The sequence below is a fragment of the Otolemur garnettii genome, unplaced genomic scaffold (assembly GCF_000181295.1).
Source record: "Otolemur garnettii isolate 467f Iridium unplaced genomic scaffold, OtoGar3 scaffold00117, whole genome shotgun sequence".
NCBI classification, from domain to species: domain Eukaryota; kingdom Metazoa; phylum Chordata; class Mammalia; order Primates; family Galagidae; genus Otolemur; species Otolemur garnettii.
The window spans coordinates 4,722,416-4,741,329 of NW_003852512.1; positions in this window are offsets into that span (position 1 = coordinate 4,722,416).

Below are 18,914 nucleotides of genomic sequence, written 5' to 3' on the forward strand. Positions count from 1 at the left end.
GGAGGCTGAGGCAGGAGACTCGCTTAAGCCCAGGAGTTGGAGGTTGCTGTGAGCTGTGATGCCACAGCACTCTACCCAGGGGGACAGCTTGAGGCTCTGTCTCAATTTAAAAAAAAAAAAAAAAAAAAAAAAAACTTTAGGCTAGTGGCACAGTTACTTAAAGAGCAAGAAGAAGTGAAAGGAAAATGAGGCTAAGGAAATAGATACAAGAAAGCACTCATAAAGAAGAAACAGCAGAAATATCCTGGCAACATGAAATACCAGTTCAGAGTACCCCTTCTAGGGATTGTGAGGTAGCTACAGCAGAGGATTCCCCTTACAAGAAATGTTAGAACTGACAGAAAGGGAATTTAGAATACAGATGATGCAAACAATGAAGAAAATGATGGAAACAACGAAGGAAATTTCTGATAAAGTGGAAAATAACCAAAAGGAAATATAAAAACAGAATAAAATAAGAGATGAACAATACAAAGAATGTAGAAAAGATATAGCAGAACTGAAGGAACTGAAGCAGTCAGTTAGGGAACTTAAGGATGCAATAGAAAGTAACAACAGATTAGACCATGCAGAAGAAAGAATCTCACAGGTTGAGGATAAAGCTTTTGAGATAACTCAGATAGTTAAAGACGCAGAAAAGAAGAGAGAGACAGCAAAATGTTCACTGACAGAATGATGGGACTCTATGAAGCACTCACACATATGAGTTATAGGTATCACTGAGGGGGAAGAAGAATGCCCCAGAGGAATAGAAGGCATTCTAGAGAATATTATAAATGAAAACTTCCCAAATATCCCCAAAGATTTTGACATACTTTTTTCAGAGGGATACTGGTCCCCTGGTCACCTCAACTAAAACAGAGCTTCTCCAAGACACATAGTGATGAAACTAAAGTTAAGACAAAGGAAAAGATTTTGTGAGCTGCCAGTAGTAAGTATCAACTAACTGACCTACAGGGGCAAAGCTAGCAGGGTGACTGCAGACTTCTCTAATGAAACTTTTCAAGCCAGAAGACAGTGGTCATCTATCTTTAATCTACTTAAATAGAATAATTCTATATCCTGCTAAGTTAAGCTTTAAAATTGATGGAGAAATCAAATATTTTATTGATATGCAAACATTGAGGAAATTTGCCACAACAAGACCAGCTTTAAAGGACATATTTCAATCTGTTTTACACGCTGAGCATTACAATGGACCTTCAGCAAAGTAAACACCCAGAAATTAAAGGACAGAACCTAGTTTCCACAGTGATGCAAAAGACAAAACTAAGCAATGGACTTTCACAAAATAAGCTGAATAGAACTCTACCACACTTAACAATTATCTCAATAAATGTAAATGACTTGAATTCCCCACTGAAGAAGCATAGATTAGTTAATTGGATTAAAAAACACAAGCCATCTATTTACTGTCTTCAGGAAACACACCTTATATCAAAAGACAAATTAAAAATCAGAATTAAGGGGTTGGCAGTCAATTTTTCAGGCAAATGGAATTCAGAAGAAAAGTAGGGTTGCAATCTTATTTTCAGATACATATGGATTTAAAGCAGCCAAAGTCAAAAAAGACAATGATGGTCACTTCATATTGGTCAAGGGAAAATTACAACAAGAAGATATTTCAATTTTAAATATTTATGCACCCAATTTAAATGCTCCTAGATTCTTGAAATAGACCTTATTCAGTCTGAGCAATATGATATCCTATAACACCATAATAACAGGGGACTTTAACACCCCTCTGTCAGAGCTGGACAGATCCTCTAAACAGAAATTAGACAAAGACAGTACAGATTTAAATAAGATCCTAGAACAACTGTGCTTGATAGATGTATATAGAAGACTCCATCTCAAAGATAAAGAATATATATTCTTCTCATTGTCCCATGGAACATTCACCAAAATTGATCATATCCTAGGACCCAAAACAAACCTCAACAGCATCAAAATAATTGAAATTCTACATTGCAACTTCTCAGATCACAAGGCACTAAAAGTGGAACTCAACTTCATTAAAAATGTTCAACCTCACACAAAGGCATGGAAGTTAAACAACCTTTTGCTGAATGACAGTTGGGTGTAGGAAGAAATAAAAAAGGAAATTATTAACTTCCTTAAGCATAACAACAAGGAAGATACAAGCTACCAAAACCTATGGGATACAGCAACAGTAGTCTTGAGAGGAAAACTTATTGCTTTGGAAGCCTACATTCGAAAAACAGATAGAGAGTGTATCAACAAACTTACAAGTCATCCAATAGAACTGGAAAAAAAAAAAAAAGAGCAATCTAAGCCTAAACCCAGCAGAAGAAAAGAAATATTCAAAATTAAATCAGAGATTAATGAAACTGAAAACAAAATAATCATTCATAAAATTAATGAAACAAGGAGTTGGTTTTTTGAAAAAATAAATAAAATAGATAAAACTTTGGCCAGACTAACTAGAGATAAAAAAGTAAAATCCTGAGTAACCTCAATCAGAAATGATAAAGGAGAAATAACAATGGATGCCACAGGGATACAAGAGATTATTTCTGAATACTACCAGAAACTTTATGCCCAGAAATTTGACAATGTGAAGGAAATGGATCAATATTTGGAATTACACTCTCTCCCTAGACTTAGCCCAGAAGAAATAGATCTCTTGAAAAGACTAATTTCAAGCACTGAGATCAAAGAAACAATAAAAAAATCTCCCACCAAAAAAATGCCCTGGTCCGGATGGCTTCACCCCAGAATTCTATCAAACCTTCAAGGAAGAGCTTATTCCTATAATGCAGAAATTATTCCAAAAAATTGAGGAGGAAGGAATCTTCCCCAACATGTTCTATGAAGCAAACATACCTGATACCAAAACCAGGAAAAGACCCAACTAAAAAGAGAATTTCAGACCAACTATACGAATGAATATAGATGCAAAAATTCTCAACAAAATCCTAGCCAATAGATTAGAGCTTATTTTTAAAAAGTCATGCATCATGATCAAGTAGGTTTCATCCTAGGGATGCAAGGTTGGTTTAATATATGCAAGTTTATAAATGTTATTCACCATATCAATAGAAGTAAAACCAAAGACTATATGATCCTCCCAATAGATGCAGAAAAACCATTCAATAAAATCCAGCATCCTTTTCTAATTAGAACACTGAGGAGTATAGGTATAGGCGGCACATTTCTTCAGTTGATTGAAGCTATCTATGACAAACCCACAAACCCTTTTGTTGGGCAAGAGGATAGACAATGGGATCTACGAGTTGGCTGGGTTCGGGGAGGAACCATAGGGATGTACAAATAGTCTTCTTGGCTGAGTTGTATTTCACTGGCTTGAGAATCAGGAATTTTGAGTTTCGTCCCTAGCTTTTACCCCACTAGCACGTTGACCTTGCACAAATCACTTCCTCTTTCCTTATCTCATTTTTTTCCATCATAAAATGAAAGGATTTACTATGATGACTGAAGAATTTTCATCTTAGATGTGCTGTGGTTCTTTTATGCAACTCCATCCATATTGCTTGACTACTAGATGGCTAGAATTCCCATTTCTAAAGTGCCACAGAGGTTTCTGCTTCATTTAGGATGAGGTATTTTCCATATATCTGCTCCTGATATTGATTAATCGTTTCCCTTAGTATACTAACATAGTCATGTTTTTGGAAACTTCAATGAACTATCCTTCTGTAATACTTATCTGATAAGTAAAATATTCTTTTCTCTTATCTCTTTCACCCCTACGAAGTCCAAACCTTTGATTGTCATCCTTCTTGTATTTTTAATTTTGATTTTTGCATTAGACTATGCCCAAATTATCACATGAACGTGCAGATGAGTACATGAGGGCTTTGAGGGATAATTATATCTTACTATGTACCTGATGACATAGAACTTCACACTCAGAGCAATAGTTTATTACTCTGTAGAACCCAGTTGATAAAAATCTGTGGGAAAAGGTTCTACTCTGGCACCTGTGCTCTCGAATTGGATATAAAGAAGATCTAGGCTGGGTGATGCTGTCAGAAAAGAAAGTGGTCACTTGAAGAACCTGTTCGTTCTTTCAGCCTTAATATGTTTATTAGTCCATCCGTATTCCCTCAAACAAGTGAGAGCACAGGAACACTGCTGAGTTCCTCAAGCTCTTTAAAGAGTGTAAATTCCTTGTTTTTATATACCGATGATTCTTTGGCTTTGTCAGGCTTAGATATTATCACCAAAGAGCTAACAGTGTAGCAGCAGAAGTCATATTTAGATACAAATAACTACAAATCAAGGAACACATATTAAGTGCTATTAAAATTAAAGTAAAACAGGTTAGCAGCGCTAGGGAAAGCTTTAGGGAATATTCATATTAGACTTTTAGGAAAACAGTTGACAACACAAAATAAGTGACTAAGGCAGTTTATTAAGCCAAAGTTTGAGTTAGGCACCTGGGAGAAACACAAGCCCCAGACACATCTGTGACTTTTTTTCATGATGGGATTTGGGAACTCAGTATTTAAATAGGAAGAGGCCCACAGTAAGAAAATGGTGGGGGAAAGTATGTAGTGAGGGTAATAGTTACACTCTTGAGAGACTGAGGAAATCTACATTTTGTAAAAGATAAGGTGAATATTTGAAGAAGAAAAAGTGAGCGAAAGAAGAATCAATTATGTAGGTATCCCTGGGTAGGAGGAAGAATGATTGATCTTATTTCTGTTCTGTGTCTGGGAAGATAAACTGGCAGTAAATATTATTAGCACAGTATTTGAAAAGAAGTTAGTTTTATAAGCTAAGTCTACACTGAACACATAAAGTTTAAATTTGCATGTTGATATTTATGGGAATTCAGTAAGAAATTTCCTTATGAATAATCTATGGAGGTAGTAATTGTAGATGTCTGAGACCTTTTACCTTTCTTTGGGGAGCTGGCTAATGCACAATGCTATAATAGTAACAAGTATTCAATTAGAAAGGGGTGTTACATGACACAGCCTCCAGGCTTGACCCCATCTTTGCATAAGGAGTCGGAGGAATGGTCTTGTCCTGAGATTTTTATTTCCCTTTGCATGGCAATACTTGATCATGGGGAGAGAGGGAAGAGGGTAAAGTATTAAAGGCAGGAGGAGCAATATGGGAAAGGTACAAAGGCAGAAAATAGGAGCCCATTTAGTGAAATAGTAAGTACTCGCATTTGAATTGATCTCTGATCACAGGGCTAGTGAAGTGAAATTTGTCAAATTACTTTAGGGTTACAAGGGAATTCTAATGAAGACACTGCAGATTTGAAAGCTCTGAAATGTGATCACAAGAATTGTAGATGTTATTTTCAAAGCAACTGGGGGAAATGAGTGATTTTGAGTGAGGAAATGACATGGGGATTGAAAAATCCCAGAGCTGACAGGAATCATTGAAAGAAATATTGTGAATATAAATCGAATAAAAATTAATGTATACACAAATACAAGTGGTAGTTTTATGGTGTTCCTTGGATTGAGTTCAGAAGTTCAGAATTCAGGCAAATGTGGTGAGTATAGGTCTCCCATTTTCAGCGTCTCCAATGTAAGATAATGCTACTTTATGTGACTTACTTTTCCTGAACACCACATGTAGATTCCTAACTTCTTCCCATTTCTGCGCTCTCCATCCAGAGAGGACTCTTGCCCAGCCTCAGTGCCTGAATTATTTTCATCCACATATTTCCTCATTAACAATGTTATCTGAGACTCCCAAATTAAAACAGTTCCCCTGCATGTCTCAGAATCTCCTATTTTCTCACCAAAATACAGTGGAAACTCAGAAAAGGCAATGACATCCATCATATAATCAAACTAAGGCTCCTAATCCAACCTACTGACAGAAGACGAGAAGAATTTCTACCTACACTACTAGAAAAAAAAATCATTGCTGTTGGCAGTGGATTTGAAACACACTTTGCTGCTTGAGCTCATCAGTGTACAGTGTTAATCCCTCTGTCATTGTTTAGTCTTAATTCCTTCTAAAAATCTTACTATATAATAGACTGGGGAATTGTTTCTACACATTCTGAACTTGCATTCTGAAGGGGCTAAAGCTGTAAAAATTCATCCTTGTTCATGCCTCGCTTCTCTCCATGAAAGGATAGTACACATTAGAGCATCTCTATACACATTCATTACAGGAGTAGAATCCCTGGAAAGGCCACAAAGTGGTCAGACTTTTTGTGAATAAATATTATTTTCTACTTCCGCAGTAAAACTATTTAACAATATACCTGAAAACTCCTTAGTATAAAACAATATAAAATAATTTCTTATGTGTCTGTGAGGTGCACCTGATCTACTTGAGCTTGCTCACATACGTGATGATGGCCTCCGCTCCCTGTGTGTCTTATTTTCTGCAGCCTCGGCAAGTTTTCAAGGTAACAGCAGAGGGCAAGAGCTAGCAAGAGGATGAACACAGTCACAAAACCTCTGCTTGGAATTAGCATAATGCCATTTCCATTCCATTTTATTGGACAAAGCACGTCATAGGACCACAATTTCAAGTGATAAAAATAGGCTTTTATCCTTTAATGAGAGGCACTGCAAAGTCACACAATAAATAGGTATTATGGCCATGATTGCTATTTACCATAGAAGGGCACTGCATAAAGGCATAGTAAGCAGTAATCTTAGCATAGAGGATATGAAGTTGGTAGGAAAAAAATGGACCAAAGAAGACATATGTCACATATATTCACTATTACTTTTTAAAGGTATTTTATATATACTTAATTGTCAGTCTCAATTTGTCTCCCTTGTTAGTGATGTGCCATCACAGCTCACAACAACCTCAAACTCTTGGGCTCAAGTGATCTTCTTGCGTCACACTCCCAAGTAGCTGAGACTACAGACACCCACTACAATGCCCGGCTATTTTTACAGATGGGGTCTCACTCTGGCTCAGGCTGGTCTCGAACTCTGGAGCTCAGGCAATCCACATGCCTTGGCCTCCCAGAGTGCTAGGATTACAGGCATGAGTCACTGCACCTGGCCCTATACATTCTCTTAAAAGATATATTTAACTAATTTGCCTAAAATTTATTGTGGAAATGGTTAAAATTGTTCCCCATTTAGTGAATAGTATGTCCCTTTCCCCACTGATTTATTTATTTATTTTTTGCAATTTTTAGCTGGGGCCAGGTTTGAACCCCCCACCTCCAGTATATGGGGCTGGCACCCCACTCCTTGAGTCACAGGTGCCACCCCCCACTGATTTATTTTTTAATTTAGAGTACTAGATAAATACTAATATCTAGTTATTCACATCTGTATTTGTCAGAGTAGTGCTAGGTTGTGCTGAATCAATGCCATCACCAACAAAATAAAATCTCAGTGGCTTAAAATAACAAAGGTTTACTTCTTAATTTACAGTTCAGTATAAGTGAGCAAAGACTCTTTTCAATATGTCAAGGACCCAGGATCTTTCTCCATCCTGTTCCCTTCCTTGTCGACACATGGTTTTCAAGGTGACTATGTCAGGAAGAGAAAAGATTGGAAAAGCCAGATGAGGGCATACTGTCTTAATCTTAAAGTAACATAAATTTATTCTGCTCATAGTTCATTGCCCACAGATCATCAGACCTGAACACATTCCAACCTAATTATAAGACAAGCTGTAAAATGTAGAGAAATACATAAAATCTTGGTGAGCGCTCCCTATGATACATCTTCACATTTGCATATATTTGTGTAATTACATTTTTTGAACACACAATTATAATGTTTTAATATTTAGTAGAATATGATTTATCTCATTAATCTTTTAATTTTAGAATATTGGGGCATACTCGTGTTTTATTTACATATTTCACTTTAGTACAGATTGAGTCAAAGTTATAAGTGTGACCTTCACCTACATAGTGTGCACTGGACCCAGTAGGTGTTAATTTACCTGTCTCTTCCTTCCCCTTGTCCTTAGTATGAGTTTCACTGAGATTACTTCCATATATGCAGTGTTGATGAATTAGATCCAATTTGGTATTGAGTACATGTGTTTGTTTCTCCACTTTTGTCATGTTTCACTTAGAAGAATGGTTTCCAGTTCCATCCAGGTTGTCACAAAAAATACTAGATCATTATTTTTTTTTATGGCTAAGTAGGATTGTGTGGCATGCAAATACTACAATGTCTTATTCCATTTATATGTTGGTGGGCACTTGGGTTGTTTCTATGTCGTTGTGTTTGTGAATTTTGCTGCTATAAACATTAAAATGCATGTGTCCTTTTCTTAAAATGTTCTTTTCTCCCCTTTGGTTATATACTCAGCAAGTATATACTTGTAATACAGTGCTGGTTAAAATGGCAGGTATACTTTTAGTTCATTGAGGTGTCTCCATACAACCTTTCATAGAGGTTGTACTAGTTTATAGTCCCACCAACAGTGTTTAAGAGTTCCTTACACTCTGTATCCACCCCAGCTTATATTGATTAGGGACTTTTTAATACAACCCATTCTCACTGGGGTTAGGTGATATCTCATTGTGGTTCTGATTTGTATTTCCCTAATGATAGAGACCTATTGGCCATTAGTTTATCTTCATTTGAAAAGTTTCTGTTTGTGTTTTTTGCCCACTTTTTAATGGGATTGTTTCATTGTTTTATTCCAATTTGCTTGAGTTCATTGTCCATTAATCTTCTTTTTTAAATATCTTGAATATTTTTTATTTGAAAAGGTATTTTCAAAAATATTAACTCCTAATATTTTCAATAGATTTTTTTTTTTTTGCAGTTTTTGATCAGGGCTGGGTTTGAATCCACCACCTCCAGTATATGGAGCCAGCTCTCTACTCCTTTGAGCCATAGGTGCCACCCTTGTCAATAGATTTTTATAACTGGTTAATTTTCTTTTAACTTCATAATATAATTTTTCTGAAACCCTAAAATTTGTAATTTTATGTAGGCATATAAGTTAATATTAACCTTTAAAGTTTCTGATCATGGTATTGCATTTCAAAACAGAGTTTCCCAGCTCAAGATTATATGAATGTTCATCTAATTTTCTTTTCCTACTTTTGTAATTTATTTTAAAAATGTAATCATTGAATGTATTGTTATTTCTTTTTGTGCAAGATTCAACATGCAATAAATATATATTCCATTCCAAGTGGTGTTTTATTTCACCCAACACATTGAATAATTAACTTCCTGGTGTCAAAAAGGTTCTTGTAGGATTTATCTTTAACAGTTATTGATTTGAGATAGTCTTTGTCAGTGAGGAAGTACGCAGTTCATCCTAAATTACTTTTATTTCATTTAAAACTCAGTATTCAGTTTTAGCCAGTGCACTGATATCACCGTGTAACTTTCCAGTTAGCATTGTATTAGTTATATGTTACTGCATAACAAATTATCCCAATATTTAGACATAAAACAAAAATGTGTGTTCTCTCTTAGTTTCTGTAGGTCAAGAGGCTGGGTATGGCTTATCTGGGTTTTCTGAATCAGGGACTCTGACAGGATACAGTCAAGGTTTCAGCCACCTTAAGGGTGGATTGGGGAGGAAATACTCCTGTGCTTGTTGGCAGGATTTAGTTACCCATAGCATATTTTACTGAGGGACTCAGTTTCTCACAGACTATAAATTATTTTCTCATCTAGTCTTACAACTGACAGTCTATCACTCTTGCCTTATTCTACTCATTATAAGTAAATCAACAGGTCTTGCTCACAAAATAAAAGATATATATTAGTAAATATTCTCTAAATAGAGAGAAGATATAGGCTGCATAGATTGACTGATTGATTATGGAAGTTGACTTATGCAGTTATGGATGCAAGGAAGTTCTCTCATCTACTGTCTGCAAGATAGAAAATCAGAAAAGCCAATGGTGTAATTTAATCTGAGTTCAAAGGCCTGATATCCAGGAGCTCCAACGTGCAAGGGCAGGATAAGGTGGACGTCCCAGCTCAGGAAGAGAGAGAAAATCCACCTTTCTTCTGCCTTTTTGTTCTATGTGATTTCTCAACAGAATGGATAATGCCCATCAACACTGGCGAAAGAAGATCTTCTTTCCTCAGTGCACTGCTTCAAGTGCTAATCTCTTCTGGAAACACTCTCACAGACTCACCGAGAAAAAATACTTTACCAGTTATCTGGGCATCCCTTAGCCCAAGTCATGCTGATGCATAAAATTAATAGTCACAGAATGAGATTATCGAAGTGCATGAATATTTAGAGGAATCACTGGGAGGTGGGTTGAAAGCTACCTACCACTGCCATAGGAATGTGGTTGATTCTATTTCTAGTTTTTCAAGTATGGAATGATTATTGCATTTTCTGGTCAAATATTACATGGTCATAATATATTATTCATTTTAAAGTGCTGCAAGATTCAGTTCAATAATACTTTTAACATTGTAACTCTGATATTTGTGAAAACATTGTTTCTTGAAATTAAAAAAAAAAGTATGTTACGGAAAATGGCAAAACATGGACTTTCAAAATCTCTTCCATAAAAACCATCAGAACACTGGCAAAAATTGTCAGATGAAACTTTTTCAGAACTCTGGAAATAAACCAACATTAACAGTGGGAAAATTCTCGTCATTGAACATTATATAATAAAAGCCTTCTTTCCTGCCCTTGAATAAAGACAAGTATCAACCAAGAGCACCACTGCAACTAAAGGAAGAGCTGATATTAGGGGTGACTTGCCCTGCCTCATGTCATTAACCTTCTGAGAGAACTGTCAGGTTTGGAGACAATCTCGTAGACCATGGAGCCAACCATAGGACCAGAAGTCATACACATTATGTAAAACGTTTCACCTAAGAACATTCAATGGAAGCTAACCATAAGAAACACTTACTTCCTCTAAAGAGATTAAGGACTTTACACAAACTCTATTTAAATGAAGACGGAAGAAATGAGAGGGAAGAATTAAGATGAAGTACTCATGTAGACCTGGACTTAAAACTGGCTTTACCTTTTACTAGTGGAGTGACCTTCTGTAAGCTACTTGACTTCTCTAAGCCTCAATTTCCTCTTGTGTGAATCAATGATAATAACAGTACCTAATTCATAGAGCCCTCTTGAGGGTTAAACAGAACAGTGATTATAAAGCTTTAGTGAGTTTGGTAAGTGCTTAAAATGATAGCCTACTTGTATTTCAATTGCTAACAGGTATTTCAAGTGCCTGAAATAAGAATTGATTTTACTTGTTTCTTCTCTACTTGCTGCCCCTACTTTATTTTATTCTGCGTATCTCACTCTCAATATGTAATAAGAAATAGAGAATCAGGATTTAGTAAATTTGAAAGAAAACTACGTGGCAAACAATTAACTGAAGAGAACACCGATGCAATTCTACTCAAATATTCTATTTTTCATTTTTTTCTCCAGAAATCTGAATGTTTAAAAATTGTCACAATAATATAAACTGTAATGAATGATGTTAGAAGTCCTAAAAAGTAGCATTTTGAGTCCAACAAAACACTAAATTGTGATGTGGTTCATGCTTCAAAGCCAGCTTTATATTAAACACCTTTCCTTTTGTTCTTCACTTTCTAGTGAGAAAAAAAATATGTTTTCCAATAATCAAAGGTGTTAGTTTTTCTTTTTCTAATCCTGCCCTTTCCCTGACTTAGGTAGCGTGGAGTAGAAACAACCAAGAGAGAAGAAAAAGCTATAATTCATTTCTGATTCCTTATATCCTATTCTCACCCCAAAGTGAAAAGCTGTTGACTAGTGTGAAACTCTGTGGTTGTATTTCTTCAGCCAAAAGTTTCAAGGATTTTTGCTTTTGTTTTTGTTCATTTGTTTTACTTAACCATATAACGCCTACTGCCAAAAACTACCTATAGCCCATGGCTCCCATTAGTACCTTACTTCAAATATAGTATTAGAGAATGAAATTTATGGAGCAAAAGGATCACACTCTGCCAATTACAAATTTGTCATCAAAAGTCATTTATTTTTATTGTTGGGGATTTATTGAGGGTACAAGGAACCAGGTTGCAGTGATTGCATTTGTTAGGTAAAGTCCCTCTTAGAATTGTGTCCCACCCCCAACGTATAAACTTATAGTTTAAAATGAATTTATGAGTGAATAAATGAAATATTATGCAGAAATATAAAGTGGACCTACCAAATCATATTAATTCTGATACATTTTAAGAAATTCCATTCTAGCAACTTAATGCACATTTCTCAAACATAGCCAGTGTTATTGATTTTTTTCTTTCATAGTTTCAGCAATATTAACTGAGACCATTTTAATGCATAGTGTCAGCTATACAGTAGCATATCAATAAGTTTATTGAGCATATGGATGTTGGAATTAATAGAATGATGTAACATTATGTACAGAGAGAAACAAAGTACTATATCCACAGACACATACGCTGGAAACGAATGTTCATTAGAAGTGTTTTGATTATATATATGTTAATGAATATATCCTATAAAATATTAAGATATTAAATCAAGTGAAGTAGAAGTTCATCTATAACATATCTTTGATATGTTTTCAAGGGGTGAAGAAGGGATAGAAAACAGCAAGAAAATAGATATGTTATGATTCAATTTTTTAAAGCAAGAATGGAATTTCCACTTCAGCCCTTCCAGTAACTGATACGGAATTCTTCCTCTCTATGTAATAAACGATAAAACTAGAAAAAAATATTGGAAACCTATTTTCATTAATCAGGCCAATGGGTAGTGCAGCACTGGGATCACTAAGAGAAGACAAAGAGCTCAGCTCTATCTTCCTCTTAGGAAGCCATTTTCAAACCATAACACAGGAAAGAGAAACTTAAGTAAGGTACTTTTGTCTCACTAAATTGAAAAGATAGACATCAGAAGTTATGGATTTGCAATAATTAGAATTTTAAGAGCAGAATAATGCAAAAGAGGAAGCTATGCAGAAATAGAGCTCCAAAAATCTTCATGGGGGCCCTTGGAGTCTATGACTGACTACTAATAAGCATATTTGCAAGTTGAGTTCCGTGAGGGCAGAGAAAGATTGACTGCCTGTGAGTCATCAGTTGAAAAATTTCCAGAACTCACTGTGACTGCCCTCCAGGAACACGCATACAGTTAAAGAAGCTGGGGTTCTTACTCATCCCGGTGAAAAAGAACGAACACCACCTCCTTTGTTTTCTTTCTCTGAGAGATCACAGTCAATCTCAGCCCATTGTCCTAATTAACTAAAAAGAAAACCGGTTTTTAACATTTTATTTTCTAACTTTTGCTTATTTATATTGGGAGGAAAAGTTCTGTAAACACAGGGAAACTTCAGTAAGATGATTTTAGAAATAAGTTCTTATAAGATTTGGGTTTTGGATGAATAATTTGGAAGAGAATCTAAGGAAGTGGGAGTTTGTTCTAGACTGAGCACGTTCAGGAAACAGGAGCAATTCTATGATGGGGCATCTAGACCTTCTATAGAATGAAGGCAGAATAAAGCAAATAAAAAGCTCTCATTGTAAACATAAGCAAAAGTTACTTATATTAGCAGGTGATCGGGTATTTTGTACTTTTTGTATTGCATAGTGATCCTATTTTTGTCTGTGCTGAGACAAAATTATGAAATAACCTTGTTTTATTTTACTTTCTCATGGTCTGAAATTGGTGTTCTGTGAGATTTTTTTCTTCAACAAGATAATCATAGGACTTATCTGTGAGTGACAGCCAAACTTAACAGCACCGACGCCTAGCTACAAGTGTCAGTTCGGTTCCCAGCTGTCAGAAACTGCTTTTTCAAATTTCCCACCAACATATAGGGCTAGAACATCCTTAAAATCCTATCAGCGAATTACAGAAATCTCAGTTAATACTCCAAGCAATCAGTAGAACATTAAACAACAACAAGATAAACTAGCCCAAGAGTAAAGGCTACTCTAGACACAACCTAGCAAAACTAAAAAGCAAAGCAAACCTTAAAAATCAATATCCAAAATATTAAGCCAATTTGCACTGAATTCCCTAGAAAAACCAGCTCAACAGCAAACCGTGACCGTAAGTAGGAGGAAATTAGAAATAATGAAATTAGCTGACAGGGGCTTTTAAAGAGTTATTTAAAATATTGTAACTATGCTGTATGTTTAAAAAAATGCAATAAAAAGAGAGACAGAAGACAAAACATGGGGTTTGGGAACTAATCCATATACTTTCTGAAATGAAAAACTAACTGGATGAAATTACCATCACATTAGACATCGTGAAATAAATGATATGGAATCTAAATTGGAGCAAAGACAGAACATTCAGACTGTGACTGAATGTCACAGCAATCTGACTGTTTGACAAATGTATTTTATTCTTACTGGAGAGGGTGAGAGGAAAATGAAAATGAATGGTGTGTATAAGACTACGTATAAGAGGAGCTCATAGAGACGGTCTATTGGATAACATCGTTTCCCATTAGGATACGGGTTAACAATTCTGAAATCTGTATACATTTATACTGAAACTCAACAAATAAGCAAATAAATGATAGATTATAGGAGCCCAGTTTCTCACTGATAAAATGAAATGTTGTAGCCTAGCAAGGCGAAAGGCTAGAATGACATATGTGGCAATGGATTGAAGTTGAAGGCATTTGTATAAACTTATGTTTAGCTTAACATAGATACAGATGGCTACTTAAGGAAGTGTTTATAAATCTGTGTATTTGTACAATTTAGTGTACGTACATATACTTTCTCACTGTGTCAACTATGAGACCCTAGGAATAATGGCAACCCAGCAGCAGATAGTACTTATCATCCTGATCTTCATTTCTAGTAACATTCTCCATTTAGGAAAAAAAACAAACAAACATGAGTACTTGAACAAATGACTGATTCATGGACTTGGGCATGAAGTACACAAAATGAGTCTGAAACATCTTGTGGCACCAGAAAGTACAGAACTCTTAAAAACAAAAGGTAACAGCGTGTCAAACTGGCAGAGCACTGTGGTTCATGCCTGTAATCCCAGCACTCTGGGAAGCCCAGGTGGGTATGTTGCCTGAGCTCAGGAGTTTGAAACTAGCTTGAGCAAGAGTGAGACTCTGTCTCTACTACAAATAGAAAAATAAGGTGGGTTTTGTGATGGATGCCTGTAGTCCCAGCTACTCCAGAGATTGAGGCAGAAGGATTGCTTGAACCCAGGAGTTTGAGGTTGCTGTGAGCTAAGCTGATGTTATAGCACTTACCCCGCAGCAACAAAGTGAGATCCTGTCTCAAAAAAAAAAAAAGAAAAAAAAGAAAGAAAGAAAGAAAGAAAAGAGAAAAGAAAAGAAAAGAAAAGAAAGAGTATTATCAGACCAATCCCGAATGGGGGACACTCTCTACAACACTCCCTAGCACCTCACACATCTGTCAAGAATCAGAAATAAGAAAAATCTGAGAAATTGTCACAGCTTAGAGGAGGTTAAGGAGACACGAGACTAGATATAATGTGCTACCCTGCATGGGATTGTGGAACAGAAAAAAGACATCAGGTGAAACCTAAGGAATTCTGAATAATTCATGAACTTCACTTAATAATACTGTATTGACATTGGCTCCATGGTGTGAGAAATGCACCATAGTGTTAGCCAGGAAGAAAATTAGATGTTGGATTTTCTTATATGAGAATTTCTTGAACTATATTTATGTCTTTGCAGTAAATATAAAACTATTCTAATGATGTTTAGAATTAGAAAAACAAACAAAGGTGCCTTACATGTAGAAGAATAAAAATAAGAACTATTATAGACTTCTTTTTAGAAATTAGGAAAGCCAGAAGACATTTTAACAAAATTTAGAACGTGCTAAAACAAAAAGAAAAAAAAAATTAAACTGTCAAGGTAGGTTTATACATCAAGGAATGTTTTGCTTTGGAGTCGAAGAAACAGTGACCTTTCAGAAACAAAAACAGAAAGCATAGAGAATTTTTCACCAGGATTCCTGAACTACAAGAAATGTTAAAGGGAATTCTTCATAATTAAAGGAAAAGGGGACATAACCTGGCCACTTGGATGTACACAAAGTAAAGGAGCCTGAAATGATGAATATATGTGTGCGTTTGGAAAACTCTGGGGGGTTTTAATCAATGAAGAGAAAAAAACAGAAGGCACAAATTACCAACATTATGAGTGAGAAGGGGTATGTCCCTATATTGTGGTATCTCATAGTTTCTAAAAATATACATTTTTGAGAGCTTTATGGCAATACATTTGTAACTCAGATGAAGTAGAAAGTTGTTTTAAAAGATAAAACTTTCCAAACAAGTAGAATCTAAATAAACGAAATTGGAGTAGCCACACAAATATTAAAAAAGCTGAATTCATAGATCATTCCCTTGCCAGAAAGTAAACTCCAACACAAGGTGACTTTATTGTTGGTTTCTATCAAATTTTAAAATAGAAATCATGCAAACTCATATAGAGGTTATTTCAGAGATTAAAGACGAGGGAAATATTTTTAGCTTTTATAATGCTGACACTATTTATGTGGTAAGAAGGATAATTCCCTCCTCCCCCAAAGACATCTATGTCTTAAACTTCAGAACCTGGGAATATGTCACCTTACAAATCAAAAGGGACTTGTCTGATGTGATAAGTTAAAGATCTTAAAATGTAAAGATTATTGTGAATCATAGGCCCAGTGTATTATAATCACAAGCATTCCTACAGAGGAAAAAGGGAAGCAAGTGAGTCGGAAGAGATGTAACAGCTTAAACAGAGGTCAGAGTGATGTAATTGCTAATAGAATGCCACAGGCCAAGGAGTGCAGACGAACTCTAGAAGCTGGAAAAAGTTTTCTTGCCAGAAAGCCTTTCTCTCCTAAAGCCTGCAGAAGAATGCAGCCTTCCTGATACCTTTATCTTCAACCTCATGAGGCATATTTCAGCTTTCTTACTTCTAGAGCTATAAGATAATATATTTTTGTTGTTTTAAATCATCAAAGTTGTAGTGATTTATTATAGCAGCAACAGGAAACTAACACACAGTGATACACAATCCAAACAAAAACATAACTATAAAAGAAAATCAGAACAATTTCATTCATGAACATAGACACAAACATCCTTTAAAAAAATCTGCAAATTGAATCTAGCTTTGTAGAAAGAGAATAATCCATCATGCCCAAAGGTACTTTATCTCAGTAATGCCACATTGTTTTATCATTTGAAAACAATCTATGTAGTTCACTCTATTAACAAACTAAGAAAGAAAATAAATGATAATTTCAATAGACACAGAAAAATCTCATGGCAAAAATCATCATGCATTCATGGTAAAAATTCTCAACAAATTAGGAAGAAATGAAAAATTCTTCAAACAGATAAATTGCATCTGTGAAAAAACTACAAAACTGACATCATACTAATGACTTAACACTGAATGCTTTCTGGCTATGAAAAAGATTAACTATATACAGCTTTAAAAAGAACAATTGAAACTGTCTTTATTCCCAGAACATATTCGTAGGTACATAGATTATCCTAAGCCATGTACAAATAAGAAGCTACTATAAATAGTAAGTGAATTTACCACCACGGCAGGATAAGTGATCAATATGTACAACATTAAATATAGTCCTTTATCTAGGGAATGTAGAATTAGAAAATAAATTTTTAAAATATTAATAAAATTTTAAAACACTTACAATAGCATGAAATGCATAAGGATAAATTTACTAAAGTGCATGTAAAACCTGGACACATAAAATTATAAAAAAAAATGTTGAAACTAATAAATACCAAATAAATGGATAATTGTACTTGTTTGTGAATTGTAAAACTCAATCTTGTTAATATTTAGATATTAAGAAGAGGGAGAGGGAGGAGGAGAGTAGGGACAAAAACCTATCTAACAGGTACAATGAATAAAATTCACCTGGTAGGCACATTTATAGCCCTGACTAAAGTATTATAGAAGCTACTCGGGTAACAAAAACATTTCTACAAGCTTGATATTTTTAAATTTGTTTAAAAAAGAGCTAAGAAACGAAGTGAGATATGAGAGCATCTAGGTATAGCACCAAATTCATTTTTGAATGCGTTGAGGAGGTTAGGAAGGACAGTTTACATTACTGACATCACCTCTCCTGAAACCCCAGGCAGGACAGTGTAGAGAGAGATACCCTCCACATGGGGGAAGGAGAGGCAAGTGAGCACCAGACTCTGCCTTGGACTCTGACACTGGGACTCTGGCAGTAAAACTCAGCACTAGGCAGGATCCTGTAGCCCTGAACGTTAGGTTTGTCCATGAACTAGGCCGGCCCCTGCAACCCTAGCCATCAGGCCAATATCTGAGAACCCATATATCTATGCCAACCCCTAAGGATGTAAACTCTAGCCAACCCTTGTAGCTCCAGGCTCCAGGCCCACCCCAGTTCTAGACCAGCCCATAGCCAGGTGGACCCACATAGCCCCAGGCTACATATCTGACCCAGGGCCAGGCCAGCACTCTTGGCCTCAGACAACAGGCTACATCCACTAATGTGGGTTCCAGGCCTACTCAGTGTGAGGCCAGTCCCTGGTGGTGCCATAAAAATTAAAAAAAAAAAAAAGAGTAAAAAGGTAAGTTGTTTTTATTCATCTCTTTTCTAGCTTCATGTGGTAGGCTCTAACACAGTTTTGGTAATATAGATTGTTGAGTCATTTTTGAAAAGTGTAATTTTAAATGAAATTGGCAAGGTCATCAGATATTCTGCAGTCCTGGTAAAAATAATACCAATTGCCCAAACTTTATGCTAGTTGAGTTTCCCATTATCCTTAATAGTGCCATCAACCTTAAATATCTCGGTACTCCAAATGATGAGGTCATTTTTGATATTCCCTATTTGATAAACATATTTTCTCCCCTCTGCTCCATTCCACATCTATTTATTGAAATTATGCCTATATGAAAATTTCTAGTTGACCTTACCCTTTTCCATGAGAAATGGCCAAAACTTCTTACTAAAACTTGGAGGACCTTGTTTGAACTCTTAGATTGTGTTGTC